Below are 25,154 nucleotides of genomic sequence, written 5' to 3'. Positions count from 1 at the left end.
ACAATCCTTCTACTTCCTCATCCTTTGATTCCGTCTTGATGAGGGTCGATGTATATTGCTCATTGACATAGAGCGCAACCCCTCCCCCTTTCTTCCCCACCCTGTCCTTTCTGTACAGCCTATAACCCTCAATATGTACCGCACAGTCGTGGGACGAATCCCACCAGGTTTCTGTTAGCCCTACTAAGTCATAGGTGTTTTCTGCAAGCAGGAGCGCTAGTTCATCCTGCTTGTTCCTCATGCTCCTAGCATTAGTATATAGGCACTTGAGCCCTGTGACTGGTGCCTTTGCTGCCCCCGAGCTCCGAATCCCAAGGGGCCCCTTATTTCTTACCTGCTTATTGCTTACCTGTGCTGTACTGCTGGCCGCCCCATGGCTTGCAGGTTCCCAATGTTCTCCTTCTTCAGGCTGGGCTGTCCTTGTGGGTGCTACATGGTTTGGTGGTCCACAGCTTCCCCCGCCTTCATCTTCCCCTCCCCCTGACGAGCCTAGTTTAAAGCCCGCTGGAGGAGATCCGCCAATCTAGAAGAAAACACACGCTTACCTTTGGGGGACAGGTGAAGCCCATCCCAACTGAGCATGTCCCTTGTCGTGATGTGCGGGTTGTTGTCCAGGAAGCCGAAGCCTGCCTCGAGACACCATTGCCGAAGCCGCCAGTTGGTCTTTCTAATGCAATTCTCATGCCATCTTCCGTGTCTGCTCACTGGTAGGATGGAAGGGAATACCACCTGTGCACCGAACTCCCTCAGCACGCCGCCCAGAGCATTGTAGTCTGTCATCAGGTGATCGGGGGTTCTCCTGGCCACATCATTAGTACCCACATGGACTAGGACCATGGGGTAGTAATCGGTGGGCTGAATCATGGCCTGGATTACTTCCACCACATCCCGAATCTTTGCTCCGGGCAGGCAGTAGACCTCTCGTGTTGCATTTTAGCATGCCATGTACAGTTTCTGGGGCAGGCAATATTCAAAGGCATTAGGAGTCTTTGTCAGTTAATGACGTGTGGGAGGGGTTCAGTCTGTCCTCTTGTTCTTGCTTCCGGCTTGTCGTCTCAGGTGGCTGTCCTCATATTGGCAATGACCCATGAGAGACACTGTAGGTGACTCTCAACCATCAGATGATATTAGATACAATGAGGCGCCTCATCAGTTTTCTGTGGCATTGGGGTACTCTGAAGGCTCACAGGATGCTTTCGTTGCTTGGGTCCTATGCTCTGTGTGCTCCAATGATCAGTGCCTGCATCATTACATCATACCCCCTCTCCCTCAGAGTATCAGCCAGTGGCCTGTATTTGGACAGCTTTCACTCCCAGGCTTCAGCTAAAGCCTACCACCAGTTCTTGAATGGGATGGTCATGTTGATCATCAGGACCTTTTTGTTGTCCTCATCTATTACAACAATGTCTCGACACAGATGGGTGTTGCAACCTAGGACAGTGTGGTTCATAGCTATCTTCCCAGCTGATGCCAAGATGGCTTTCACCAGCCAGTCCTAAATGACATTGTGGGGGAGTTGCCACACTCTTGCATAGGGCTTGCAGCCACACAGGATATGGGGCAGGGTTTCAATCTTGTACCCACACTTCCAGTACCTCTTGTCTTGGTGCCATTGAGTGGAAGGCAGCTGAGATGGGCCCGGGGGATGAACCACCAGCCTGTGAAGTGTATAAAGTCCTCTTGAGACATGAAGTGATTCCTGGTGCCCCATTTCAAGGTGACCTCAGAGGCATCTGTTTGCAGTCAGACTTGATTTTGCCATCATAGTAGTTTGATTTGATGAGAATTGGTAATAAAACAGAATAATCTCCAACCATATTCCTGTACTGTTTGCTGTTGAATTTCAAATCATGCAAAACCAAACATGCACTTAGCTTAAAGATTAGTTTCCTTAAATTCATTCCATGTTTATAGAATCCTAACTTAGAAATGTGATGACTAATCCCATGAACACAACCTTATCCAACCCTTTGATAAGTCAAAAAGGAGATCTAAGATGCTTGTAAATAGCTATCATGTAACTATGGTTCACATCTTCTAAATCTTTGGCTTGTTGGTCAGTTTTTTCTACCTCCAAGGCCATTCCTACTTGATATACTAATTCTTAAGGTATACCATCAATTTAAATATTATATATCTGCTTACAATGTTCTTTACTTATTAGGCATAGCTTGAAGAAGCCTGATTTTTGCAGAGACTGGGCACTCAAAAGCTCAATTTAAAGCATCTGTTTAAACTTTTACCATAGGTTATACATTAAATGAAATACTCCACTGAGATTTGATTTGCATTCACTTCTTTCTAAATATCCAAATCATTCTGGCACTGGACTACATGGACCACATAAAGCTTTCTAGCCTGAAGTGTCCCTTTTAATTCTTCTTCTGACATAAGATGGGGGGGTGAAAAGCAGCTTTTTGTCTCCACGGAAGAGTCTGACTTCTATAGAGACTAACAGACTGACCTGTGGATCCACTTTGAGCCATACAAATTTTAGGAGACTTTTTTTCAAGAAGAATAGAACATCTTCTGTGTGGAGGCTTTGTATATCTGCATTCCCATACCTTCCTACTCCCATCACCCCCTTGTCAGCATGAGTCCCTCAGCAGCACCTAGCTCTGGAACCCAACAGCTTAGAGGTAAGGCTATTGAACTTTCTGCTAACATCTTCTAAGGCCATGAATAACCCCTTCATCATTCATATGTATCTTCATAGATATCCCAATACATACCTTTTCTAAGGTGGTTGCTTTAGTTAGAAAAAAGGGATTCTGCATTGAATCTGCAGCTGAATAAAGGCATGACCTGTGGCCTAGCAGAGCTGCTGACCACAAGGCAGAATGATAGCTAAGCCAGCCATTTGCTTATGCAAAGTAACCATCTTAACTGTGTCAACCATTTTCTGAGGAAAAAGCAGCAAGTGAATCTGTGTGAGTCTATGTGCTGTGAATAAGGTAACATTTTAGGAATGTGGAAGATGGTGCAATCTGAGACAGAAAAACAGACTGGAATGTGGAAAACAACATGTAATTGGTAATAGAATCCAAGATGAACATATGCAAAAAGGTGAATGGTGATTGGTGAAGAAGCCTCCAGAAGCTTCCAGGTTTTGGTCAAAGTCCACCCATTGACCAAAGAAGAGAAGTCAAGGTCTTAGACATGCGCTCATAGCAAAAAGACATGTAAATAAATTAAATGCACAGGCAATACCATGCTAATGAAGCAAACAGTAAACAGAGGCGGAGGTTGAGATGGGAAGAGAAATGGGTGGAACAGAAGGAGGGACTGGATGGAATAAATGTTAATGAGTATAAACCAAAGTGTATAAATGTAGGAAAAACTATTGTTCATGGCAGCTCCCCAGGTTGTTGTTTTTTTGGGAGCTAGTTGAAGCTGTCTCCATTTTGACTAAAGCTGTTGCGAGCAATGTGTGCTGGTGTTTGCTCCCTGCTTGCTCTGGTTAATAAGTAACAGTATCCATGGGCAATTGGATCGCCGTCTCCCTAGTCACTGGGCGCTGCATGGATTTGGGGTCTAACACTCTCCATATTGTATGACATTTTGGTTAACGATATGCCCCAGTAAGTTCTGTCCCAGAGACATTGCAGCTACCATAGGTTAGTACAGTGTTATGTTGTGCACATATATGAAAATATATGTCCTTTGTTTCTGCTGCCCTTCAATAATTATTGAATATTTTATAAATATTTGCTATTGTAAGTACTGACGGAAATCTAAATTGTGTTGATAGATATCAAAATTTCTGGGAAATTTGAATTAGTCCCTCAGTCATCAAATTATTTGTATTTATTTATTTATATGCCTCCCTTCCCAACAAGACTCAGGATATGTATACCTAGCACCCATTCTACAAGTCAATTTATACTTTATTTTCAAACTACACTTATATCAGTAAAACAATGAAGGTCAATTTGTTATTTTGTTAGGCATAGCTTACAAAAGAAATGCTATGAATCAATGTTAATGCATAACATATTAAGAAAACAAAAACCATGAGAGTACTGAGCAGTACTGAGCAAACAATGAACTGGTGAAATTTAACAGCCAATCCTTAAATAGCAGTATGTTTAGTGACCAGTGGATATGTAGGATATTCACTCCATTCAACTTTAGTGGACCCCAACCCATACCCAGGAGTACCAATGCATGCTGAATTTTAAGTGTGTAGTATAGGTGTGCAGGATGGGTGCCTGAAACAGCACTCAGGTGGCTTGTTGAGGCTGATCTGGCAATCTTTCTTTTTCATTTAATGAATGCAGACAAAAATCTGACTTTTTACCCTTTTAACTACTAAGGAAAACAGATCTTTTAACATGTGGTTTTCTTCCCTAATTTCCTGATTCTAATAGATTCACTGCAAAACGATATGGTTGACATCAAGCATACTGCATTGTTCACTGCCACTTGGATTAAAGCAAGAACAGAAATAATAAATGTAGTGGCATTAACACACTGAACATTTTCAATCTTCTTAAAGAAATGCACAAACATGAACCATAATCATACAATATGATTATCCTCTGTAGCATTTGTTATATGAGAAATACCTTCATGAAAAATAATGTTTTATACCAGTAGGCAAAGTTATTTGTAGATTTTTCTGGTTCAGTTCTCCAATGTCACAGAAAGGAAGAACAGAAAACAAAACTGTTACCAGCTAAAAGAAGTCAATATAGAAAAGTTTTCAGTAGTGTTTGAAATGAAGTCACACAAATATATACACATACATACAGAGAATCACATATTACCATATCATCTTTGGAGATATCTATATCTATGTCTATCTATATATAGATAGACATAGATATATATATAGATGAAATTGTTATTAGCACATGAACAACAAACATTGTGTCTCATGGTTCTTCCCTCTTTGAAAAATTCAAATGTCAGCATAACTACAGTGCCTGCATTTATGTAGCTACATGTTATTATAGAATATCAGGGTTCTAAGTGACACTAAGTTGATGAGAAACTTTTTATGAATTATAAACTAGTCACTTATTAACAGTCACCATTCTTGGAGGGGTAAGGGGGGAGGTGGAGGGACTAGCTGCGCTCCGTGAATGTGAATTCAACCCTGTGCAGAGGGCTAGCACAAAGCCCGTGTGCCTCTTAAGACCTGTTTTGGGCAGCAATGATGTGGTGTGGAAGTCTTGGAGCAATTCCCTGAACAGGGGTGAATTTAACTGCAAAACTGATACGTTGTGATTGTGTCCTTTGCTAATTAATTTTGCTGATCTCTGTGACTTTGCTTCAGTATTCACTTTGTAGTTGTAATTCCACTTCAAACCTTATTTAAGTTCTTATAAAAACACCCATATTTGTTGGTTTTCTTTTTCCTTCATCAAAGAGTAACATAACAAGCACAGTTACGAAAACCATCTAGACAACCAGTAGTGTAACTATGGTGGGGTGAGTGGGGTGCTAGCCGCAGTCACCAAGTAGGATGGGGTGGTAAAATCACCCTCCAGATATTTTGGCATGGCAGGGACAGCCCAGGGCAGGGCAGCACTGTATGAAGCAATGTATCTTGGGGGTAAGTGGGGCAAAGGGAATGTTGTTCCCCCTGCCCCTAAGGCAAGTATTGTATGTAAGTATCAGGTGGGGGGAAGGGAGCTCTCAGAAGTCTGGCCACGTATCTGCTGGCACCTGAGAAGAGCTTATGCTGCTACAACTGCAGTGGCATCCATACCCCATTCTGCTCTACAGTGGTTGGCATACCCCCACACTCCATCCCCCAGGCATTCAATGATCTCACTATGTCTCTGTTAGCAACTAGCATTCATTTTCTACAAAAATGTACATTTCACCCATAATCTAGGTGTCATTTAGAGGTCCTCAAGCTGATAATGATTTCTGCTATTTTAACCTAATTTATTTTATAATGCATTTACATTCGAATGGGAATTTCAAGTGTAGCTGAAATGCTCTGACACTAAAATGCAGCCTCAGAAATACCAGTATTCATGTATGTTGACAAATATTACACCAAATTACATACAAATCCAAATACAATTTACATACAATCCAAATACAAATTAAATCCAATCCATACCTTTATTCCACAGTTCATTGGCAAGGGATTTCAGAATAGAATCCCTCGAGTAGTGTGATTACGTAGACAATGTGGTATCCAATTTACTCACTGCAGCAGTTCATCTACAGCTTCCTTGATCCTGTGGAGTATTTTTTTAAGATGCTGAGCATTGGCCTAACTCTTCTGTTGAAGTAAATCCTGCTGGATTCCACATGAGCAGGGTTAAGGCAACACTGACTGCTTGTAAAACTCTCCACAAAGGAGCTTTTGTACTAGAACAGGAAACATTGTCCAAGATCCTGCCATTATTACCTCTTATAAAAACTGTACTATTCTCCTTATTTTCATCAGATATAGGTTAAGGGAAATCAATTTAGCATCTTCTTTTTTTAGCCTTTTACCAACTTAGCATCTAGCACAGGGGCAGGCAAAATATGGCCCACAGGCCAGATTCACACAACCAGACAACTCCATCCAGCCCGTGGAGCCCCTCAGTAAGCCTTCTGTTACCTCTGGCCCTGGGCTGCAGCTCTGGGGACTGAGGCAAGCCGGTGCCCCCATGCATGAGGTGTGGCTTCAGTTGCTAAGCAACCCCCTCCCTCCCTCCACCCAGCCTGGCCTGACTTGCCCCAGCCCCAAGCCAGGGACTTGCCCCAGCCCCTGGCACAGGGTTTTGTCTGGCTGCCCCATGGCTGTTCCCAGCCTCCCTGTCTTCAAGAGTGGGACTTCAGGGGAGGGCACCACCAGGCTGGGGCCCCAGACTCCCACTAGGGAAAGGGAGCAGGAGTACAGGGAGCAGTGCACTATGGGGCCAGGCTGGCCCTGCACACTGCAGGAGCTGCATGGTATGGGGCCAGGTTGGGGGTGGCACCATGTGTGGCTGGGGACTGAGGCAGGAGCGCTACTGTCTGGGTGGGCCTGGCCCCACACGCTGCCACCATGTACAGCCAGGGACTGAGGCAGGAGCAACATGTTACAGGGCAAGGTGGGGCTGGCCCCCCATACTGCTGCCACCTGCAGCCAAGGACTGGGATGAGAGCACGGGGAGCTGTGTGCTATGGGGCCAGGCTGGGCTGGCCCCACTCACTGCCACCACACTGCCACCACTCACTGCCAACACAGCTCCAGGGACTCACATGCTCCAGGGATTCTGAGGACTACTCTCCCTGTCCACACACACACACACACACACACACACACACACACCAGCCCCCCCACCATACTCCTAAACACACCCACACCTTCCTACAGACCCCACACACATGCCCACCCCCACATAACTCCCCATACACTTACACCCTCCTACAGTCCCCACTCCCCACCCCCCACCATAACCCTATAGCCCCTCCACACACTCCCCAAACCTCCCACCCCCACCATACTGACACACACATCCATACCCCCATACACCCCACCCCACCATACCCCCAAACATACCCACACCCTTCCACAGCCTCAATATGCATTCTCACCTCTCCAACCATGATCCTACACACACCCATACCCTCTCACAGCCCCCACCCCAACCACATATACCAGACCAACACCACTCCACACACCCCCACCTTCCACCATACACCCCAACCACCATATACACACTGCACACACACACACACACACACACACACACACACACACACACACTGCCCAACAACACCCCTCCCACATATACCTCTTAATCGCCCACACACATAATATGCAAGAGTAAGAGTGTATTTGAGCTATTATTCAATTGCCTCTATATATACTATGCAAAAACACATAAATCAGGACAAAAATATTTTTTAATAAAATTTAAAAAAATTATAATAGATGTTTGATTTTTTTAGTATATGATTTTTTGTTCCAGTTTCAAGAATCCAGGGGAGTACTTCCAGGGCAAAGGGAGGGAGGGACTTTTGGTGGCAAAATGTAGGGGTCAGGGGCAGGACTTAGTCCCAAGATGGTGGCTAGGGTGCAGGGCACCCATCAAGAAGTGGGATTACCCTTGCAACCCTCGGCAGATCACCAAAACTTGTTAAGCACCTTCTACCAAAATAACTGCCCACCCCTGATCTAGCACGACCCCAGAACCACAGAATAGCATGATTATTAAGTGAAAATAAAAACCCTATTACAAAACCTTTTAGTCTAGGGTAGGGGTGGCCAGAGTTACTCACCCTAGGAGCCACATCCGATCCTCCACTGAAGTTCAAGATCTGGAGAGCAGGGAGGGGGAAAGCAGTGATTAGCAACCTGTTACAGTGCTGAGCAAACCCCACACCCCTGCTGCCACAGCATCAAGTGGCTCAAGCTTTCCCCACAGGGAGTGTGCCCTGGGTTAAACAGCTTGGTTGCAACCCCTGCCCTGGCAGCCTGGTGTCTGAGCTGGCAGTCCCAGAAAACGTGGGCAGGGCTTCAAGAAGTGGGACAACAGAAACAAGTACTATTTAATATTATCCAGGAACCAGGACTTTTTCTTGACAATAGGCAGAAGCTGCTTCGGTTTTCAAGAATAAACATATACAACAATACTCTTGCTATAGCTAGGATGTTGTAGCAGCCTAGCAGCTGGATAGGGAATGAGGGTGCTAAAGTGTGGGGACTGTCACTCCTTTGATCCCCTGAGCCCCCTTCCAGCCCAGGGCTGCTCCACCCTAGCTCAAACTGCTGTGGTCCCAGGCACATAGGCAGACACTGTACCCAAGAGCAGCTGACTGGTGCAAACTGCGCCGAAGTTTATCACATTGCCTTAATGGCACATGTAGATGTACCCATATTGTCTTTAATTCAAAGTAAATCAAAAGAATGTACTGTAATGTTTACATTTCATCTTTTCTGAATTACTTAAACTAAGCTACACTCCCAAAAGAAATATATACTCATTACATCATTGTGACATAGGACATTTATACCTAGCAAACAGCTAAGGAAAGCTATCCCATCATTTCTGTGCTAAGGCTTTCATCAGTGTGATGAAACATACACTTGTAATCAACTTAATGGGCTCAATCCTATGTTCCATTAGAAGAAAAATTTTTCCATTGAAGTCAGTGCAGATCTTGCCTGAACATGGGATTGAGCTGCAATGTGATCCTGTGCTCACTGAAGCCAAATAGAATTTTGCTACTGAATTTACTGATAGCAAAATGAGACCCTCTATGTGACATTTTCAATGGGAATACCACCATTTTCAGGAATCCTTCAGACTCATGTCAAGGGAGAGAGAGTGCCTTTGGCAGAGAAATCATGGGAATTAGAACATTTCAGTCTGTTCTTGCTCTTTATCCACCAGATACTGTCCCAGTAATGTAAATGAGAGGGAGATCAAGAATGGTAGCTGCCAACACTGTTGGCTCAACCACCAACACTACTTAACCTTCTGGATCTTAATGGTCCAAATAAAACAGCATGCTCTGGGTCACAGAGTAAGGAGCTATATAGATGGCTTCTCCTGGGTGCATCTACATGTGAAATTAATGCAGTTGAATAAACTCCGGTGCAGTTTGCAAGGGAGTTTATTGCTCCTGTGCCCAGGACTACAGCACGTTGAGTCACCCTTCCAGCCTGGGGTGGTTCCAATCCAGCTCAGCATTCTGTAGAGGGGCTGGCTAGGGCACCAGGACCAGCAGGCAGCCCCGCACAATAGCACCCTTGTTCCCTAGCCAGTCCCAGTCACCATCTACACGTGTGTTGCAGCATAGTAAATAACTCTGCCATAGGATAGAACTTGTATTGAGAAGTACTAACCTACAGTGGAGTTAATTAATTTACTCGGGCCTAATAGCTCTGGACATGTAGACAGAGACACTTTACTGTGGAGCTAATTAGGTAACTGCAGTAAGCATCTCATTTAGGTGCACCCACCGTGTAGTACTTTTTTGGTACCTGTGTTGCTTGGGAACATGGCTAGAGCTGGGTGGAATTTTTTGGCACTTTTTTTCTTTGCCACAAATACAGATTTTCATGGGCTGAAATAATTGATGAATTTATATCCAAACTATTGCATTGTTTTGCTCAACCTCCTGCCCAACTCTTTTAAAAAAAAAACTAGAAATATGGATGTTGTGATTCAACATTTTCTATATAAAACATTTTGATTATTCATTTGAAATAGTTTCATTTTTAAGTGTACATAAATTTAAGTTTCACTTAATTAATTCAAAATTTTAATTTTAAATTAATTGTTATTCCCCTACCAACAATTACCAAAACTCCATGGAGTGCATCTAAAGAATTTCACAGGGTGCCAGAAAAGAAATATGGCACACAGCAGCCACAATACATGTCTGGCAGATTGCAATAAAGATCTGGGCCCCTGCTGGCTGAAAGTTTTTGCCTTCAGCACAGTAGAAATCAACATTAAATAAAGCCATAACTATTTATCAAGATGAGAAAATAACATATAATAAATATTTCATCAATATGTAACAGTTTCTTTCATAAACAGCCCCTGGTCTGCAGATACATCTTGGTTTGTTGCAAATATTTAGACTTCATGTAAATTATGTGGTTATTGTTTCCTGATTGGATCATTTTATACAACCAACCAACACAGTATAAACTCTGATTTTTATAGTTACAATTCAGAATTTGCATTTAGTCATTCACGTTAAAATACGCTTATACTGAATACCTGACTGGTAAAGCTTGAGCTGTCATAGCTTGCAGGAGTTGAATACAAAAGTTAAGAACACAGTGAAGCGAAAGTTTCTTTCAAATTTTAACAAATATTTACAGACAGTTTTATATTCCCTGCCTTTTGTTGATTGCTAATAGCTTCTATTTTAGTGTTTAATCCTGCAGTCAGTTACTCTAGGGAAAACTCCCACTGGATTAGATACTCAGTTGTAAAAGTGTAATTAAAATAGTCATCATGTAAACAGCTGAAGAACAAATTGTGTTAAGATGAAGAATCTAGACCAAACTCTGTTACTTAATTGGGCTCATTCATTTCACTCTTGAATTAATTTGATCTTGCTTCAGTCACTCTTACAGGCTTTTCAGTTGCTTAGATCATTAATAGTATACAAATATACAGTACACCATGAACATCCTGGGTTGTTTTTCAAAGATACACAAGCAAATGTACCTTACTTTTGCTTATTTAGATCTAATGACCCATGCTTCTTGTTCAATATGAATTCAAAAGCTTCATGCCTCTGCTTTCATTCAGCCCTGTAGGCTATCACCACACAAACCCCGCACAAGCCAGCTGTTGCAACCATGAAAATGAGCAAACCATTAGGGGAGGAAAAAATGCCAGCAGAGAAAAGCAAGACATGATGGACAATAACATTCAGCAAAACTGAACTAGGGGCTACTGTAAGAATCCTATGAAATGAGCATTTCATTATCTGTTGTATCTTTTGTATGCTACATAGTATCAGTTAGAAGAGTGATGCAGCATGCATAAACATACCAACATTATTTCTTATTAAAAATGATTATGATGTATTAAAGACCACCCTTTGGATGGTTTTTTTGAACTTCACTGGTTTCCCTTCAGTTTGTAGGGAAGGTAAGGAGATAGTACCAGAATAAACATTATTACATTATTCTCTTTTTTTTCAAATGTACCTGCTTTTCTGCTGCATAACTTCAAAAAAACAGACACAACTTGGTGCCCTCAGGTGTCTATAGACATGCTTCAGGAAGTAGAGGGGGAGGCTTTAATTAGAGCATCTATTTAATTAAAGCATCCGGAATGTCACGTGTATGAGCGTCCCCACGCTGAAAAATAGCAGTGGGGGCACTTTAATTAAAGCTCATAGAATGAGCTTTAAAGCACCCCTACTGCCGTTTTTTCAGCACAGGGACAGCAATACACATGACACTCGAATGCAGTAATTACCATGCTCCAGCAGACTTGATTAATTGAGTCTGCTCCAACATGCATGTAATTACAGCACGTTGAAGCAGCTTCACTGCACATGTGTAGGCACTCCTCTAAATTACTATTATCTAGTCTTATTTTGTGGAGGGAAGAAAAATGCTGCCTTTATGGAGAGGATGAGGAAAGTACAGAGACAAAAGGCTAGATGCATTTTCTTAGTTACAACCAGAATATAAGCTTAAAAGGTAAGGCCTGAATCAATCCCTTATCACTCCAGTGGAAAAGCTCCCATTGACCTCCATGCACATAGCCTCAGCCTCAATTGACTTTTCTATAGAGTGTATGAGCTCTCTGTTAGGAAACCCTCATTTAAGGGAAAATTCCAAGGGCAGCAATTCTCAGTTGAGGCAAAGTGTCAGATATGACTGTGACATAGGTATTTAGGGATCTGGATCCTCAAGGGTCACAACCAAGAGGATCAGAAAAAGCCCAGATCAAGAAAGAAGGCTCTGAACTAGTCATGATCAGGAGCAGGGGGGTCAGGAGGCTGAGGTATGTTAGGAACTGAGGCATAGACAGTCACCTTGGGTAGAGAGCCACAAAAGTCAGTAACAGGAATCAAGGATTGAGACTGGAGTTGCTAGACTGGGAGTCCAGACCAGGAAGCTGTAGCTTGGGCCCTGGGTCCAGAATAAAGCCACAAGCCAGGAACCTGCTCTCAGAGAACAGAGACCAGAGTCAGGAGTAAGAAGGGGGTTAGGAACCAGCAAGCCTGGTTCAAGGATACAAGCAGATGGGAACTGGGAACAAGAATGAACCAGGAAACCTACACACAGGACCCAGGAAACTGGAAACTAGTGATTAACAAGCAGGACCCAGAGAACTGGGATCAAATAAGCAGGAGCTTGGAAACTAGGAACAAGAAGTCAAATACCCAGACTAGGCATAGAGGCATCTGTTTTGTTGAGCAGTCTCCTGGGCACTGGTAAAAGGTATCAGCAGACAACTGGGGCTAGCTGGGGGTAGCAAGGAAACTAGCAGCCAGGCCCACTCGGGTAACCAGAACCAGTTTGGCTACTTAGCTTGTTTTCTTCCCTACTCCAGACACAAAAGGAGCCCATGTAAATAGGTTTGGGATCCCAGATGGGAACCTGGAGCTTGCAGGGGTAGGATCCCTGGTCCATGAAGTGGAAAACTTTGCCCCAGACAAAATGATCCTGGAGGAGACTGAAAAAAATCTTGTAAAATTTGGCTCACCCTTTCCCCTCTTCCTTCTATGGGTTTTTATTTAATCCACTGTTTGGTTTCTTCTTTATTCTGAAATGTGGCAGATGTAGTTATCATGTTGAGTAATATTAATCCTCTAAATGCATACACCAATCTAAATTTAGACTCCTTGTTCTTCAAAGAGAACTAAATTATTCCAGAAATTAGTATTTCCTTGTCCAAGAAGATATAGGTATTACTGAATTAATCCCCTGTCTTTATTAAGCCAAAGTTTTACAATGAAAAAAAATGCAATAAGAAAAATAGACATATTACATTGCATAGCAAAAAAAAAAAAAAATGAAAGGGAGAGAGGATTAAACGCTAGGGGTTATTCCAATTATTTTGTGCTTCTCTGTGACAAATCAGACAGTATCGCATCCTATATGATCATGTGAAGACAGCATAGATTTCACTACATCTAGTTTTAGTTTTATTAGCAAACCTTAAAAGAGACACTCAATCCATTTAAGCCTATAAATATTATGTATAGCTGCAATAGGTAATGCCTGGACTGTGTAAAAGCAAACCAAAAAACATGTATGCATTTCCGGGCTTTTATGCACACCAATGGAAAATGATCAGGTGGGACAGGTTTTGCAGAAGTGGTCTAGGCATGGCATAGGGTCAGTATGCTAAGGGTCAGTATGTCAGTATTATTCCCAAACGATACCCTGAAATATACGTTGCTTCTGTGGGAGATCTGCTTTTGAACCCTGACGGATTGTGATTGATTACATCTAAGTGGTGCTGTAAGAAGGCTAATTGACCCTGGTGTTCAGCAGTGCTAGTTAGCTATGTGTTCAGCAGTGCTAGTCAATTCCAGTTTAGGAGTTGTCTTAAGCAGAGGATGCTTAAGGGCTCTGATGCTAGGCATGATAAGTTTATAGAAAGTCTATGTCTACTGGCATGCCTAATGTCTTATATACAGTTACTCTATTTTAGGCCAGCACTTTCCTGTGACCCTAGGTTTCCCCTTGAAAAGAGTAAACCTTTCGTTTTTCCCCCAAGGAACAGCCTCTGCATTGTTACCTCAAGGACTCTTCTTACCTGTTTTGCTTTACCTGCATGGTTCCTTTATAAAACACCATTTGATTTAATTCTATATCTTTGGGTGGGCTAAAATCAACTCAATTATTTGAGGGATGTGATTATTATAAAAAACAATCTACACACAACTTTCTCATTTCCTACCACAGTGTAACCATCTTCATCATTTTATTACAGATCTCTCAGGGCTCAATATTCTTCTTGAAGCCTTGACTGCTGGAGGCCTCTGATTAGGGGAGGAGCTCTGCTTACATTAGGAAACATGCCATTTTCTAGTTCCACAGTTGCAAAGAAAATGTGATTTGAGTGACAGTAAAGACCCAAAAACAATAGGTAAATCAAAAGAATCTCAGAGTTGTTATTTAAAAGTAGCCTCATGATATTTTTAGCTATCTCCTGCCTTTTGTGTGTCTCATTGATTGCTTTTGAGTATTTGTTGCAAGATAGAATAATCAAAGATAATATCAGGAGTTAGCTCCCCCTTTGGGAATGCTCAATCTCAGTGTTGCTTTCAGACTGTATAGCACATAGCCCCTACTGAAGGCATGATGCTTACAAGAATAAAATAAGTAGAATGTGTCCTGCTGCAGAGATGCTACATGGTATTTACCTTTCTGAATATCCTGTACAAAATTTGGGCCAATAGAGTATTAAAATAAACTGTATAGCAAAATCCCCCTAAGCAGTATCTCATTTTAGCCCTACCTGCTAAACTCCTTTCCAAATAGGAAAGTCTTATAGGGCTTCTGGAAGATGCCTAAGCTTGGGCTCTGGCGAGCCTTAAGGGGAGGGAGTTCCAGAGCTGAGGAATAACTATTGATATCCTGTAAGCTTTTCTGTGTGGACAAACATCTCTTTCCCAACAGAACCATATAGAAGTTGGTCCTGCTCTATGCTAGTACCACGCTCTGCCTATCCAAAACAGCTTGCAGGATGATCAGAACGTTTTACTATAGACAAGCTAAACAAGAATGAATATGGGGGTGCAAATCTAAAATGAGGTAACATTTCTGATACTTATTTAATTTTAGCTTTAATGAAGATGCCTGTTTTAATAAGAAACTAACCTGCAGTGAACCATAGGATGTTTGAGCATAGAATAACAGAAAACATTCGTTACACAGAAAAACTGCTAAGTGGCTGCACTATATTCCAAAAGCCTAAGGATGTACTCCAAACTATAGATACATACCAAAATAAAAACAGGTGCTGGGCTCTAAATAGCTTGGGCTTCCGATACCTAAGAGACCCTTATGCCCCATTATGAGCAACCTCCTGTGAATACCATCAGTATACCAAATTTGCTTGGCAAAAACATGAGCAATCATTCTCAGCAGTTGCCCCTCAGCTCTGGAATTCCCTCCTCTTTGAGCCCCTCCAGAACATGAGCTTGAACATCTTCCAGAAGTGCTATAAGTGCTTTCTATTTAGGCAGGAGTTTAGCAGGCAAAGCTAAGATGGGATTTTGTTTGGGGGGTTGCACTATAGTCTATTTCAAAACTCTATTGACTCCAATAAATTAATTTGTTTCTCCTGTTTTATTCTCTTGTTCACTTGTTTTATAAGTTGTTTGGTCTCTTCCGTAAGTTGCCCAGAGCCTTTATCAGGAAGGGCAGGACATAAATTCAATGAATAAAAAATAGAAGTACATGTTGGTTGTGAGTAGGAAGCCTTAAGGGCAGTCATGTTCTTTTTAATTCCATTAGGTGGAGCTATCAGACAAGAGGAAATGGACTAGAAGTTAACCCGGTAGGCATTATTTGGAAATATATATTCATCTATTTTCCCCGCCAAGAGCTGTCCCCTTGCATTATCTAAGTAAAAGCACTCTTATCTAACTAAAAGCTTATTACATGCTTCTAAAACTGTTGTTACACAGCAGCCTTCATGTACAACTAAGTTTTTATTAGCTTAACAGGTTATTAAGATTTAGCCAGATGCTTTAGAGGCATTCAAATTCTACACACCAAATGGAAGAGATATAAGCACCTAACCAAAGAGAGAAATAGACATAAAAAGAAAGAACAAGTGCACATAAAGAATTCAAGAATAGCAAATAGATTTAAGAGAATCTCAGTAAGTGCTTGATTCTGCTCCTCCTGAAATTCATAGTAAAAGTTTCATTTACATTAATAATGTAGGATCAGGCTAAGAGAAGTGGTAATGCTATCATAGTCATAAATAAATTGCCAGAATAATTTAGAATAAAACAATTAAAATGGGAATTTAAATGTTTCTAAAACCTTACTTTTTCTGCTTTTATATTTTGATTTTAGATAGAAACAAAAAATCAAAATTGTGGTCTTGTATTGTGGTCCTACTTAGGATTCACTGTCATGAACCAGGACTGCATTGTGATAGGTACTACATAAACACAGAACAAAATTACATTCTCTTTCCCAGCAAGCTAATAATCAAATACATTTTGCGTTTTAACGCTTATTAACAGTTAAATTGACTGCTTGTTGTTATACAGTCACTAAGTAGCTCTCAGTATTTTTGTCAGATAAATAGCTGGTATTGATAAAATGTCTACCGAGGATAAAATTATGTTTCTGGTAAGGGAGGCAAAGAATGGTTTGAAAGTCATACAGGTATGTATGACAGAAAACTAAATTCTGCACTGGATCCTGGAAGACTCTATACCTTATTTAAGGGGAATGATGAACTTAATTTAATCACTTCAAGTGCGAGGAAAACCTATTAGTTTTATCTTTGCTTTATGTAAATGTAACACTTTCATAATAGACCATTTCAGTAGAGCTCAGCCTCTCCTCTGGATTTAATTTATCCTGGGTACAAAGAACATCTGATCATTGCATGATCAGTAGTCTATGATGTTTGGGGGTATTTTTATTTTATATTTGAATAAAATCTGGTTTGTTCCAGTATTTGCAACAATACATTTGGTAGACACTTAAACAGACTCAATGCCTGTGCCATTTTTAGCTTATTTTTAATCTGCATTCTTTTGCACTCAAAGTAAACACTATTTAAGCCTTGTGTTAAAGTAGCATTGCACAGGAGTTGTGAGACATGAGAATTAGCAACTTGTTTTTTTTGTGTTGAAACCAGCTCTCCTTACTTGGTGGGCTTTGATTTATACACAGGCTTGGATTCAGCATCACTAACATGAGGGCTAGGGATAGACATTACACATAAACTGGTTTAAGTGATAGGAAACGGGTTTAAACCTGTAACAGAACAGATGTTCAATGAACATAAACCAGTTTGAGAATGACTGAAACTGGTTTGAGATAAACCTGGTTGAATGTAGTATCAGACTTAACTGATTTGGCTCAAACTAGTTTATGCAATGTCTGTCCCAGACCCCTCCCTGGTTTAAGATAAACCAGACACCCCCAGTATCCCAGCATGCTGGGTGGGCTAGGTGGGCTCTCTGGCCCCTCCCCTCTGCTCCCTGGCTGCAGCTCCAGAGACTGTGGGCTGCTTCTCCCCTCCCCTCACCACTCCCTACTAAGCAGGAATTCCCACCTCCCCTCTGCCTTGCAGAGAGGTGTCTGTGTATTAGCTAGCAGACCACATGCTGGCTCCAGTCTGTGCTGAATCAACTGGTAGAATCAACAGGCAGAATCAACAAGTAGCTGGTAATGTCCCTCTGTTGTTTTCTTAACTGAGTGATAAACACTGTTATCAAACCCCTGCTGGGCTAATCACAGCATCCTGCCAGAGCCTATCCAGGCCACTGACAGTTCCCTACTGTAGAAGGAAGGGAGGGCTGCTCTAGCACTCCCTGGCTTCTAGCCGGAGCCACTGCAGGCATGTGCCTGCATTTCTGGGCTGTCTGTTTTTTATAAAACTGATTTAGCCTAGCCAGGTTAGACTAACCTGAAGGGTAAGAGAGTAAGCTTTATTTTTTATAGTTCGTAGGACAAGTCAGAACAGTAGGAGTCAATATCCACTAACTCCAGTGATTACTATAGCATCTTCAACCCACTATTTAAATTGCTGAGGACAAAGGAAGCAAGAATTGATTACAGATTAAATCTGACCTGCAATTTCCACCTCACCTATTATCAGGATACCCTAAGTGTTTGCACATTTTATTCAGTTTTTCTTTTAAGTTTTCCTTCTAAGACTCATTTCTTTCCTTACATTATAATATCAATTTCCCTTTTATTCTCATGGCCCCTAACACTGTAATATTTAAGCAGCTCATTGTCTTTCATATATTAATCTTCACAAACCTACCTCATTGCATACAGAGGTAGGGAATTGCTATCAGCCTCAGGTTATACATTGGGAATGAACAGAAGCACCAAGAGGTAAAGTAACTTGTTTAAGGCCACACAAGCCATGTGTGGCAGAGGAAGGAAAAGAACCTCTGTTCTCCTAAATCCTAGATTAGGCCCATAACACTAAAACATCCTCCTTCCCAAATATGCATTATTATCACTTCAATAATCAGTGCAAATCTAATGCAAGCCTCAAACTTTAAGTGAAGGCTTATGACAATCTTACTCTCCTATCCTTTCTCTATTGCAGTTGCTAATTCTTTTGGGGAATTCCTTTGGCATCACATATCATCTAATATCTGAAATTCATCCTTGTGCAGAGGCTTATTTCTAGTAGAGTTGACAGTAAACTGAAATTGCTTCCCAGAGGAAAAAAAATCATATTTTGAGAAAAAAATTCTTCCTGCATCAGGATAAGTAAAAAAAAAAAAGAAAAGAAAAGTTTTCATAGGAAGGTAATTTCAGAGGATGAAACCTCTTATCAGGAGAAATTAAATGATTTTTTTTACATTCCCACTTCCTGCATTGAAAATTGGCTCTTGTCAATTTTACTTTCTGCCTCTTTGACCAAGTCTGAGATGACAGTAGCTGAACAGAAGTGGCATAACAATGTAGCTGGGCACCCAGGGCAGCCACCACACATACAGGTAGCATTGCAATTGTGCTGCTGTAGTAATGGGTATTTTTTGTCCTCCTTTCCTCCAAGATGGTGTCCAGAGCACCTACCATAGTCTCCCCACCCCAGTTAAACCATTGATGAGCAGCCCAGTAGTATGCCTTCTCTCTTCCTCCTCCTGAGTCCATCTGTCAGAGAAGTAGCTGGGCATTGGGTTGGGGGACTTGTAATATTCACTGCCCTGGCTCTTCTTTTCCACCCTGCCTGACTCCCATGGAGGCAGCATGCAGAGAGTTAAGGAAATGGAGAATTGGGGCCCCCAGTTTCTGGCAGCGCACCTAGAAAGCTCTTCTTATTTTCACAGAATCTGAGATGGATATAATCCTTCCAGGCAGGCAGCTGGTGTAAACTATCATTTTAACTTTCCTGGTGGAAACTGTAGTTTTCAGAACAACTGACTTTTGTCCCAGAGAAAATGTCAGTGTTGAGATGGGCATTTTTGTCCAGAAAATAAATCTGACAGAAAGTTCCTGCTTTAAACACAAGGTTTATATGAGCTTTATACCCTCTCTAGTCTTATTTTGTGGTTCCATGGTGCGTACACATCTTGCGTTGGCTCTGTCCATGGAATGAAGTGATATCTTACATGAACTACAATATATAGCTAAAATGCTGTGTGGTTTAAAGATAAAAATCAGCTTTAACTACATCGCTTGCTATAAAGTTCACTTGAACCTTTTAAGTTTTCTAGACTAGGCTTGTCAAAACTGAAAGATAGTCTTTGATGTGTGTCATTTGTCATTTTGCTTCTGTTTCATCAAATGTTAGAAAGGAGAACTAGAGTTTGACAGCAAGGCTGCTGTGCACACTTTTTAACCATATTTCCCAAGCTTGCCTTTTACACACATAATCAGTATTGAGAAGTCTCCTTGAAAGGGAGAGCCTGGAAAGAAAATTAACACAAGGTGTCTCACATTTTAAAAGAAAAACAGTGTGAAATTGAGAGAAAAAATCCAAAAAACTTAAAAGCATTTACACAGCAGAAATCTACATCTGTTACTTCTAGTGCTTTGCTGCTCTTTTTCCAGGATTTTTTTCTTTCATTTTCCAAGGTTTTGAATTCCTATGTTGGAAATAGAAAAGAGTACTTCTCACAAATTCTTTGTCCCTTTTGAGAAAGTATTAAGTATCTACCTCTTGTATCTCTCAGCTGTTTCTTGTTGAAAATGTATTTCAGAAAATGCAGCTCTGCCTCTGCCTAATACAGGCCCTGGCAACAAAGATGAATAATAATATCCTGAAGACTGTTTGCACATTGCAAATGCTAGATATAGGACGTCATGCTTGAATTCCTGGTGTTGCCATGTATCATTAGATAGACAATTTCCCCCATAAGGACTTGCATTTGACCTATGCCCTTGATAGCAAATAATTTTGCTAATAATTGAAAAAGGATGAACTCAGTGGAATTAACTGAGGTCAGGTCACGATATGGCAGGATCCATTTGCAAGGGGCCAGGGTGGTGCAAAGCTAGATCTAATGCACAGGGCCTGACTGCACCCATCAACCACCCCCACATGGTTTCTGGCATGTGGACCAACCCACACTACTCATTCAGCCCATGGTGGCCAGACATCTTGGCATCACTGTGTTAGAAAATGATGACTGCTTATGCATCTAAAGAGCAACAGCTTTAAAAATCACTAGAGTTGATCTCTCTCTACTTACTGTGCTATCAGGAACTGGAAAGAAGGCAGGTTTATGAATTCACTTGCTATAGAACACATATCTCTTTGTCTTTTAAAATAGACCCACATTACAGCCTGTTGCTGGTCATATCGATCTCTTTCACATTGTACGTTGGCACTCATTTTTTTTTCAAGACATCTTTCTTGCTCTTTAAATGACAGCTTCATTGTTTGATTCAAGCACAATTGTTTATCTGATTGTATGGGTGAGTGGGGCTGTTAACCCTGAAATTCTATCACTTAGTGTCTGGAGAAAAATTACTTTAAGTTGAATGGGGTCTATCTTGATGCCCATGGTATCCAAACTTTATTTCATAAATGTCTTGCTGGACCCATTCCCAAGATACAGTAAAAATGTAACCTCCCATCCAGCATTATGTCAGAATAGATTGAGCTGCCTGTAGACAAATAGGGATATAGCAATTTAAAATCTTTTGTATTCAGATTTATAACCATTTCCTTCTTTTGCTCCTCTCATATTTATCAAATGGATACTTACTTAGCACCCTAATAGTTTTAAAAATTAGCTCAGCTCTGATGCTGACTTTCTGTAGAGATATTTCAGCCCAGAAGAGATGTCTTAGGAAAATAATTTCACAAAAATTCATAACCCCGAGATATTGATAGCAAGAGAGCCTGATACCTAGGAGTCTGCATCCAGAGTGACTTTAGGTTAGGGTTCCACAAATATGGAGATCTTTGTCCTGTAAACAATGGATAGTAGACTTTAATTAGCTCTCTATTTTATTCTCTCTGCTTATGTACAAGGAGGAAAACCTGATTGGTTTACAAAGAACGAGTGAAAAAGAAATGTCTATACTATTTAGAGATAATTTCTGAGCATTGCGCCAATAAGCAGAGGGCAGACACGAACAATAATTCCCCTTTGAAATGTGATAGAGTTACAGGATAGGATGACTTTGTGCCTCAATACTAACTCAGACACTTCTGTTCTTTCCTCTGATCCACTGGGCCAAAAGGCATGAAGTGTAAAACATTAAAATAGTTTGGTGCAACAACACCTTCCCTCTTTCTCCTTAGCCAAACCTTGCTGTGTTGATTCCATGCTTTCCAAGCCCTGTCAATAGCATTGGCAAGCAAAATGAAGATTAACCAAAAATGCAGCTAAGGTAAGCAAAGAAATGTTCTGGGATAAGTACAGCGATTTCAGAAAATATTTCTGTTTTTTAAAAGAGTGACTGATCCTTGGCTAGGAAGCATATTGGTCAAGCTGTGTGTTCAGATATGTGCAAGGTGAACCCTTAGGTTAGAAGGGACCTTATGGCTCACCTAGTGCAATGATTCAACCAGAGTGCCTTGAGATCCTTTCAAGGGTGCTGTGGATGCCACACACCATTAAAACTGTTAGGTATGCAAGCATGATTCACAAGATAAACTCAGGTTTCAAATAGGAATTAGTACTATTAAAAAATGGTTCCCCAAGTTACACATAACAAACATTTCAAAATAATACAGATGAATACAGAAATTAAGCAAATGGCCCAAGACATGTAATGAATGGATGACAGAGACAACAATTGTATCAGCTTTCCTGCATCCCAGTTCATAGCATGGCCATCCTTGCCCTCTTGGTCTGTTAGCACAAATAAAAACACAATTGTAAACCAGCGAAGTCTTAACCAGACGCAGTCTAAAATTCCTCTGGGAAAAGCAGGGGTCACAGGAGGGGATCTGCTCAGTACTGCCAATCACTGGTGGTTGCCAGACAACACAGAACTAACAATTCCTCCTACCTTCCTGTTTCATAGATGGCATCAAGTAGCAGCACAAAAAGATTGTGTATGGAGGAAACAAGCTAACCCCGACCCAAGGAGAAGAAAATAAGCCTAGAGACTCTCTGAAGCGAGACCAAGCAGAGCTCTTGGGATCAGCCAGGCAATTCTACTCTCTACCTTAAATGGGAAGAATTTGCTTTGTGAGTAGCGATTATGCAGAGATGGAGAGAGTACCAGGACCTGGTTTCTTCCCTAATTTGACCTCTGGATTTGATAGAGCCATACTCTTACATCCCCAGGCAATATTGTAGCTGTTTTTCCCTGACTGATCTAATATACAACACTGAAAATTAGAATGAGCAAGGGTGTGTAACCAGTACAATGCTGTCTGATAATAGGCTAGACAAAATAATTGACAGACTAGGTGAGAGGCAAGGATTCTTATGGTGATACCTTTTATTGGATCAACTGCATAGTTGGGATAAAGTTAGACAAGCTTATATAACCCCTTTTATCTAGAAGAAATTCTAAGTATTCTACATATGAATTAGCCCTCATAATAATTATATTGCATCATGAAGTCGTATTTATTTTTTTATTCATCATTACCAGCTTTTTTTCTCTGTAGATAACAAGCTCCTGTGGTACATCTCTACTTTGCATTAATCCTTCCCAGTAGTATTATCTTGTATTATTTATGTTAAACTTTATCTCCCCAAATAATTTTGAGCAGTATTATTTGGTATTCCCAGATCTGTTAACTTTGTTTCATCTGAAATATAGACCCTGTCGAGCTCCACTTTTGTTGTAACACCATTGATAGCTTATCTCGCATCTCTCCTGGAAAAAAAAAGTGTTTGACACTTCTGAAATCTGCTAGGTCTATTTGGGTTTTATACTTCACCATTACAGCAGTATGTGAAGAGGCTGATAGTTATCTTTAAATTATAAAATAAGTATGAATTGCCAATACCTTTAAGTCCTAGCTTGTAGGATCACCTGTAGTCATCATACTCGGCCCATCTGATCTTTTCTCCTTAAACTGCCAATAAGGTTGATTAGTACCATTTGTGTTGATTTTTTTCTGATGTAGACATTTGTCCATTAGGAAAATGACCAAAACTAGCAACTCAGTCCCTATGTAGTAATGGGTACATCTTTTGATCTTTTTGTCACTATTAGGTTTGGATTGATGAAAACCAGTGGAAAGAAGTGAAATTCTTCAAAACCTGTTACTAATAAAATGAATCAACCTTCTTCTTTGGGAGTTTTACAATTGACTTGAACAGAATCAGAATTGAAAGTGTGAACCCTCGTGAAGTTGGAGGGGGGAAGGTACCATATGAATTCAATGCTTAGCTCCTGATCATTCTTCTCTAGTCTAAGGTAAATCAGGAGTAATGTAATTGATGTTGCAGGAGTTATGCATATGCAGTTGCTATAAATTAAAAAAGAATGAAGCTCTCATTCTTCATTTTGGTCCTGATTGGGTCTGAAGCCAGAAGGGGAAGCTATTTTCTGGTCTGGAGATAGATGTGGCTGACAACTTCAATTGTTCACTTACTTTAAAATATTTTTCACTGTGTTTACTGTGCATTACTAAATTTTAGATAAAATTCTGGGTCTGTTAAAGTCAATGCTAAAACTGCCAGAGGAGGAAGTAGGAACCCTTAATCACTGAGCATCTTAGACATGGTTCTGTTTCAAAATCAGTTTCATAAAGCAGAATATTTCTGTTTATAATTCTGCTTCACACAGTCCCAGTGATCACACAGTCCTAGTTCTAGTTTGATCAAGTAAGAATAGCTTTGGTGACATACTTGGTAGTTAACTTATGCTTTCTGTGTTGGCTGTCCCTGCCAATGCCAACATGTAAAACATGAAGAGGTGATACATTTTTACTTCCTCAGAGACACCCTCATGTTTGTGTACATGTGAACTATGTGAGAAAATGAATGAGATGGACCTATGTGTGTAGAGAACCTACAGCAACAGCGTAACTGGAATAAGCATTCTTATTCAACTCTCTGAGCCTGACATTTTCTCTCTCTTGCACTGAAGTAAATCAGGAGTAATGTCACTGATGCTGCAAGACTTATGCATATGCAGCTGCTATAAATTAGAAAAGAATGGAGCCCTCATTCTTCATTTAAATAAATGACTGGAGAAATTATAAAGTTTCATTTACTTCATCTAAACTCACCAGGCTTCTGTCGGGCACAAGGTGGCACCTTACACATAATCCCTTTTAAACAGGTAATTTCACTGCAGGAAAACCTGTAGGTTTTGTACTGCTGCCATTCTGGGATTTATGCTGGGGGAAAATAACTCTAAATTGTCATCAGAAACCAGGACAAAGCTCTGTCAACACCCAGACTTCAGCACCCAGGCAGCACTGCAGCTTTCACAGCACAACTGAGGTGACAGGCTGCCTTCAGGTTTCCCCAGGAGAGTTGGGATCATGATGGAGGGACTTTCCACCATTCAACATTCACTGTGTTGTAGGTGACCTTAAGATGTATTACACCTACCTGCTTGAATACATTTGTTTCAGTTAATTATTATATTTCAGTCTTGGAATTTTGGATACATTGTAGCGGAGAGA

General features: G+C 41.0%; 1 long non-coding RNA gene across 1 annotated transcript; it reads left to right on the top strand.

Annotated features, from left to right (window-relative positions):
• The first annotated feature begins 12,056 nt into the window (after window positions 1-12,056).
• LOC102387271 lies at window positions 12,057-22,646 on the top strand. Its single transcript, XR_324277.1, has 5 exons — window positions 12,057-12,121; window positions 14,370-14,525; window positions 15,899-15,941; window positions 21,855-21,943; window positions 22,583-22,646. It is a non-coding gene; the product is annotated as an uncharacterized LOC102387271 (long non-coding RNA).
• The last annotated feature ends 2,508 nt before the right edge of the window (window positions 22,647-25,154 follow it).

Source organism: Alligator sinensis, unplaced genomic scaffold (assembly GCF_000455745.1).
Source record: "Alligator sinensis unplaced genomic scaffold, ASM45574v1 scaffold395_1, whole genome shotgun sequence".
In the NCBI taxonomy this organism is placed as follows: domain Eukaryota; kingdom Metazoa; phylum Chordata; order Crocodylia; family Alligatoridae; genus Alligator; species Alligator sinensis.
The sequence above is the reverse complement of the archived record's forward strand: the minus strand, read 5'-3'. Positions and strand labels throughout refer to the sequence as shown.